This window comes from Galeopterus variegatus, unplaced genomic scaffold (genome assembly GCF_000696425.1).
Source record: "Galeopterus variegatus unplaced genomic scaffold, G_variegatus-3.0.2 Scaffold3204, whole genome shotgun sequence".
In the NCBI taxonomy this organism is placed as follows: Eukaryota; Metazoa; Chordata; class Mammalia; order Dermoptera; family Cynocephalidae; genus Galeopterus; species Galeopterus variegatus.
In genome coordinates this window covers 7,635-15,433 of record NW_007729315.1, presented here as the reverse complement: position 1 = coordinate 15,433, position 7,799 = coordinate 7,635, and positions in this window count along the sequence as shown.

Sequence of the window (7,799 nt, the reverse complement as noted above, 5' to 3'; positions counted from 1 at the left end):
TGTTCTTGGGAGATGTACTAGAGCTTTTGCTTATGCTGTTGTCCGAGATTAGAGAGAGACTAGAGAATCCACACAAAGAAAGTGGAGGTTCAGCTTCTCTCTTGTGCACAGAGGGCACTAAAGGGCACGGCATTGAGATAGGTCCAGTCCATTCTATATGGCCTTGCTGAAATGGTGCACATTACTATGATCTCAGTGCACATAACCAGATTTTGAGAAATGTACCATTGTACTAGAATTGTGTGGGGTTTTTTTACATGGTATAAATATTACATACTAAAAAATAGAGATAAAGACAAAGAATCATTATATAACCACTTCCAGTTTCAACAATTATCAAGACTTTGGAACATTCATCTTTTCTATTCCTTTTTTACTTTTTCTTCATGCACCCATTTGCCAGATTCAGCAACTATCAGCACTTTGTTACCTTAATGTCACGTGTCCCTTTTCTTTCCCTCCTTTTTCCCTTGTTAAAGTATTTCAAAGCAAAGCCCTATATACTTCAGTATGCATTGCTAAAACATATTTTCCTACATAACCACAATGCCATTAAAACACTGAACAAAATTGACAATATTTCCTTGGCATCTAATACCGAGCTCATAATAAAATTTTGCTGATTTCTAAAAACGTTTTTTTCTTTCACAGTTTGTTTGAATCAGGACTCAAACTAGGTCCACATACTACATTAGGTTTGAAGTCTCTTGGGTCTCTTATGGGCAGCAATCCTCACCCCTCCCCCTTCCTCCTCCATGCCATTGACTTGTTCAGAAACTGGGTCAGCTGCTGTGTACAATGTCCCACATGCTGGATTTGCCTCTTTGCTTCCTTGTAATGTCATTTCACTTGTTCCTACATCTTTGTAAGTGAAAGTAAGCTCTTGAGTCTGGGTTTGACTCAAGTTCAATTTGGGGGGCAGGGGTAAGGATATCTCAGGTGCGATGCTGTGGGCATCGCATCTCATTCTAACAGGAAGTACACAATGTCTGTGTGTTCCACTTCTAGTGAGCTATCATGGATAAGGGATGTGATGGCCTTATCTCGTCCACTGTGAAGTTCCCCATCAACCTTTCATCTAATGTTTCCTCTGTTCATAATTATTACCTGAATCGATTATTTCATTGAAAGTTACAACGTGAGGTTCCATTGCTTTTGTTTTTTTGCATTTATTAGCAGGAATTTTTATATAAAAAAGGATTTTTTCTTCATCAACTAGGTCGATTTCAATTTCCTGCAATAACAGTTTACACAGGAAAGATAGGACAAACAGTTAATTCTTTCCTTGTAAGTGCCAATTTTCTAAATAAAGCTTGGTGTTAAGATGGTCCCCAATGAGGTTGTTGTTGAGGTTGTTTGCTTAGTCTCACTTTTTCAAAACATCATTATAAATTATAAACTCATGTTTTTATTTTAATATATACAATGTGTTTTAGTTGATTGCATTTATTATTCCTTTTAGATGCTCAGTGTGTCCCATCTTTGGTTTATGGAAGCCCCTTCTTGTTGGCTCCTTTGTTTTTTTTGACACAATTCATTAGCCTGCCTTCCTTGTTTACTGACACAACAGGAAAGGCTCATCTTATGCATTTCCTGCTCTAGGTCTGGAATCATCCCTCCTTTCCAGGAGGTTTGGTTCCTTCTAGTTGGGAATGGTGATTACATAACCACAAATATGGGCACTGATGTTGTGTTTTGAAGGCTACCAGGAGTGAGACTTCCCTTGAAGGAAGTGATCCTTCCCACAGACAAACGTCCTGGGAAGTCCTTGAAGAAACCAGGATGGGGCCTTGGGCTGGGGTGAGAAGGAAACAGCTCCTTCTCCTGGGGCCTGGATTCCAGGTAGAGAAACAATGCTGAATAACACTCATTTTTAGGGAGATAAACTGGCCCTATAACATGGTGGAAAGCTAAGGGCCAGGCAGGGAGGTACTCTCCAAATAAAATTTCTCCAGTGAGTCCCCAGAATGTTTGGATTCCTGAAAAAAGACTAAACTTCTTGAAGGCAAACAGAATGGGGATTTACACTGTTGTGATCTGGCATAAAAGGAAACTGTGACCTCGCAGCCTCATGAAATTAGGAACATTTCGGCTCCCAATATTTAAAAAAGTTTGGGCTGCCTGGTTAGCTCAGTTGGTTAGAGCATGGTGCTGGTAACACCAAGGTCCAGGGTTTGATTCCTGGGCCAGCCACACACACAAGAAAAGCTTGAGATGATTTTTATTCCTGGCATATTTTCTTGCATTGAAGTAGGAGCAAGCATTTAGAAAAGTCATAAGAAAGTGTAATGATGTATCTCATCAGAGGAAACTTTATGAACACTCTGTGTTTTGGAGCAATAACTAATGATGCACATTGACTGATGGACTGCTGACCAGGCAACTGTCATGCAACGCTCACAGACCTGTGTAAAACAAGCACTATTATCATCCCCATTTTACGGATAAGCATACTGAGGCTCAGAGACTGCACAACCTGTTGGCTGTACATGAAGCTAGGAAGTGATAGATGGGGCCTGAACTCAGGTCTGACTCTTTCTTAATTGCACTGTAGTCATTGAGCCTTCTGTCTGTAAGTCCTATAGAATTGTAAGCTGTGTTACAACACGTGGGTCTGGGCATGTGAAAGTGTAAAAGGAAACAAACATATGTATGGCACTGCCCCACATTTTCATTTGTTTTTTTAAAGTACATGTACAAACAAATGTACAAACAGCTTTAAACTGACATAGTAGAAACTACATTCATAAGTCAGTGTTAAAATGCTCAATGTTATTATTTCTGTTTCATTTTCCTTAAACTTGGAATTCTTTACCCATCCCCTGCCCTCACTCAATCCAGTCAGACTCAAGTCTCCTCAGCTCAAACTTGGCTCCCCAATCCCAGTCAGTGCCACCTCACCCCCTCCAGGGCCATTGCCTGATCCTCCCATTTGCAGCAAATTTTCTCCTGCTCTGTGATTTCATGTCATTCTGCAGCTGTTGCACCATGATGTCTTGCTTACATGAGTACTTCCCCTGGTATCACGGCCCCTTGCTGTGCCTCACTCACATTCACACCCACACACTGGCCTTGAGAACAGGTCTCGGTGACCATTTCCTGAGGTGACGCAGGATGGGACCTCAGGGAGTAAATCCAAATAAAGATGGTTTCCTAGCAGAGGCATTTTGGTGTTTTATGCAGTTTGTGAGCTGATAAAGATTGAATTGTGCCCCCCCCCAAGTTTTATGTTTCAGAAGCTTGATCCCCACTATGACTGTTGGGAGGGTAGGAAATTCTATTATGGTAATTGAAAGGTGGGACCTTGGTGGAGATTAGATTTTAGGACCATGCCATAGTGAATGGATTAATAATGGTGGTCAGGGGCGGGGTCCAGGAGAGCACTTGAGAGTCTCTCTCTCTCTCTGCTCTGCCATGTGAGACCCCTGCATTACTGCCAAGGAAGACCCTTACCAGATGTGTTTCCTGGACTTTGGACTTCCCAGCCTCTGAAACTGTAAGTAATAAATTTCATTTTCTTACAAATTACCCAGTTCCAGTAATTTTGTTATAAACAACAGAAACGGACTGATATATGAACCTTGCTACTATTTGCAGAAGGTCAACAATATAAAAATTGTATCTTTGCTTTACTGTTTATTTAAAAAGAAAACCATGAAAAATGATCATGAAGAGTCTCTTATGGACTTTCAAAGCAACCATCTGTTTACTTAGGTTCCTCTGTCCATGCCCCTCCTTTTTCAATGCATCTAAAATATAAGAAAAAATACTATTATTTTTGCTAATACATAGTATTTTTGCTTTTACCAAACATAATCCATCTTGAGACTTTAGTGAGGTGAGAATGGACTGGAAAGGGAGAACACAAAACAGAAATCTTTGAACTGGAAATGACTGGTGGTTATGATCATCGCATGGAGACAATAAGTGCTCTGAAACACCTTTGATATAATAATCAGGATTTTAAAAAAATCAAGAGAGGAAAAAGAAGAAACTAATGACATATGTGCTTTTGTTCTTAGATATGCTCTGAGAGTCTTGTCAAAAGAGAACTAAAGAAATGTCACTTTTCTATAATACCTAAGTGGGAAAATTACTACCAATGTTAAGATAATCTTTTTTCTTTTTCTACTCTGTTAGTCTTTGACAGTAGTGTTATTTTTTTTCCTTTTAAGTCAGTGACTAGGAAGATTCAAAGATAGGTATCCTCCTTAAGTTTATGCATTATATTCAGGAGAGTTGACTGCTCTCATGAGAGAACTGAAATTCAAAATTATCTTTACTAGCTGGATAAATAGATTGTACAAGATTGGACAACTGATAGGTGGAATCAGATATAATGATAGGAAGCAGTTAGCAAAGCCCAAATGCATTTGTCTATTTGACATGTATTAGATGGGAAGGATGATCCTAGTAAACCATAAGCTGAATATCAATCAACAACGTGACAGCTATTACAAAGAAAGAACAAAAGAGAGAAAAAGAGCAGTTACAACACAGAGGTCAGATGATTTCAGTTTGAATCTCAGGTGGGTGACTATGGGTAGGCCACTTACTCTCTGTTTCCCTTCTATAAGATATAGATAAAATTATCTACCACATAAAGTTTCTAGAATTGGCTCTCGAATTTGATCATATCTAAAGATGCCAATGACTCTATTTCCAGTAATAATAAGAGCATTGATAGTCCCCAGCAAGATCTGGCAATAGGGTCATGCAAAATATCTGCAATGAATATTCCTAATCAACCACTTATAAGAAGCAAGGAACTGGGTGACCCTGTATACGATATTTTCAAATATTTTTGGGAGATCAATGAAATAATGATGTTGGCTGGTTGCTTCTCATATTACTGGACAAAGTGATACAAAAAAAACAATGAGCTTAGGGAGTCAAATTCCCAGCTCAAGTGTCACATCAATAACCTAAGAGCATCCATGTATGCCCTGAAGGAAACCCTTATTCTTATCCCCTGTAGATCAGGACTGAAATAACTAAAAATCAAATGCAAAATCTCATCCTACGACTGGCTGAATGACAACACAAGTTGAACTTCCAGACTTGTAGGGTGTCTACTATTAAAGAAACAGTGTTACTCACAAAAGAATGGAATGGAGACATGTGGGAAGACCCTGATGAAACTGGGGATGTTAAGCCCCCAAATCCTGATGAGTCTTTTTTTGCCAGTGGGAAGAGGTCTTCCCACCCCCAGCAGAATTGGGCTCCCCAGCCTCAACAGAAGCAGCCTCCTCAACCCCAGAAGTGGGTATTTTAGTCTGTTTTGTGCTGCTAAGACAATACTTGAGACTGTGTAATTTATAAAAAACAGAAATTTATTTCCTCACGGTGCTGGAGACTGGAAATTCTAAGATCAAAGCACCAGCGGGTTTGGTTTCTGGTTCCAAGATGGCACCTTGTTGCTGTGTCCTCCAGAGAGGAGGAACACTGTCCTCACATGGCCAAAGAGAAGAAGAGAGCAAATCTACTTCCACAAGCCCTTTTTATAGTGGCATTAATTCATTTAAACACCTCTTGAAAGGCCCCACCTCTCAACACTGTTGCATTGGGGATTAAGTTTCCAACACATGAACTTTGGGGGACACATTCAGGCCATAGCAGCAGCCTTCCCACCAGCAGCGGTATCAGCCTTTCCACCTCCATTCGGAGGGGATTAATCCTGCCTTACCTAAGAAAACTGTAGTGTCCTCCACTGAGGCAGCTGCCATGCAAAACAATGCTGACTCTCCTCAGGATCCACCTCCACCAACCCGCTTTACTTCTAGATCTATAACTAGACTCAAGTCCCTAAGGGAGAGATACAATGTGTGACCCATGACAAGGCACATTATACTCCAAAAGAACTACTTGCTTTTTCTAATGTATACAGACAGAAGTCTGAGGAACATGTGTGGAATGGTTACTAACGGTATGGATAACGATGGAAAAAACATAAAGTTGGATCAGGCTGAATTTATTGATATGGGCTCCCTAAGCAGAGATTCTGCATTTAATGCCATAGGTTGGGGAGTTAGAAAGAGCTCTAACAATTTGTTTGGTTGGCTAAAACATGGGCCAAACTAAAATAACATTGAGATGCCATTTCTTACCTATTGGGCAGTCTAAAATAAAAAAGTATGACAGCACATTTGATTGGCAAGGCTTTGGAGACAGTCACTTTCATACATAGCTGGTAGAAATGTAAACTGGTGCAAGTCATTTGTAGGGGAATTTGGCAAAACCTAACAAAACTATATATGTGCTTGCTTTTTGACCTAGAAATCACACATCTAGGATTTTACTATGAAGATATGTCTCTAATAATGCACGAGGTTGTTCATTATAACATCGTTTGTCAATTCCAAAATATTAAAAACCAGCCTAAATGCCCAGACATAGGAGAATGGTTCAACAAATTATGGTACATTCACACAGTGAAGTACTATGGTTATGGGGGGAAAAAAAGGAATGAAGGAAATCTCTATGAACTTATTTGGCATGATTTCTAGAATATATTGTTAAGTGACAAAAGCAAGGTGCAAAAAAATTTCTGTACCATAGTATGTGATCTTCCATGAAAGAAAGACCATAAGGAAATAAGTATGTATCTGCTTCTTTGTACAGGAAAGATAAACCAGCTAATCCTGCCACTACAAGGTGGTAGGTGGGAATGAAATAGAAATAATAGGAAATGGGAACAGGATAGAAGGGATGAGAGGAGAGTGCCACTTGAGTGTACCTTTCTGTGTAATCATGTGTGTCAGAACCATGTCAATATATTACACGCTCATAAAAGTAAAGAAATAATTAAAATCAACCTGGCTGCAGGGGGACTCAAAAAGGGAATACAAACAATAAACAATTTATTTTTTAAAACAAATGAATGACATAATCACACTGAAGCAAATGGGGAAGAAAAAATCTAACCTAAGTAACTCTAGAAAATAGTATCTTGACTGTAGTATACTATTATAAGGCTAAAGACAAAAAGAACCATACACAAGTGGGTGAGCAATCAAAACTACTTGTGTTTATTACAGAATAGAGCAAAACCATAGATATATTGTGGATAACAGCAGCCACGTTTCTCAGTGTTGGAGAAAGGCATTACAAATAAGCATGGAGGGCAGGTTAGAATAAACTCTACAGTGTTGGACTGGAATCGGAGGTCTGAGGATGAACTCGTGTTTTTAGCATATACACAGTAGACAGATATACAAGTGAAGAAAGTTGGTAAATGACATAGATTGCATTGTGCACCAGTGGGAAAAGCACAAACTGTTCACAATAAATGGGGCTGGGACAAATGGTTGTCCATACAAAAACAAATAAAAGTGATGACCTACCTTATACCATAATAAAAACTAATTTCAATTGTTTTAAAGGCTTAAACGTGAAATTTAAAATGTTAAAACATTAGAAAAGATTACAACAAAATATCATATGCCCTTTTGTGAGAGAAAGTCTTTTAAAAATAAAACCCCCCAAATCACAAGCAATAAAGAAAAATAATTATAAATTTGACTCCCATTAAAATTAAAAATTTGGTTCTTCAAAAGACACTGAAAATAAAGAGAAAACCAGGTCATAAACTGGAAGATAATTATTGTAACACATACAGTCCACAAATGATTAGTATCCAGAACACACAAAAATTATTTCTAATTGGTAAGGAAAAGACAAATATAAGAGTACTTCAAAAAGGTCATGGAAAGATGTGTATCATCTTTTAATTATATTTTTCCAAGAACTTTTTGAAGTACCCTTGTAACACAACAGACAAAGGGCTAATATACCTAACA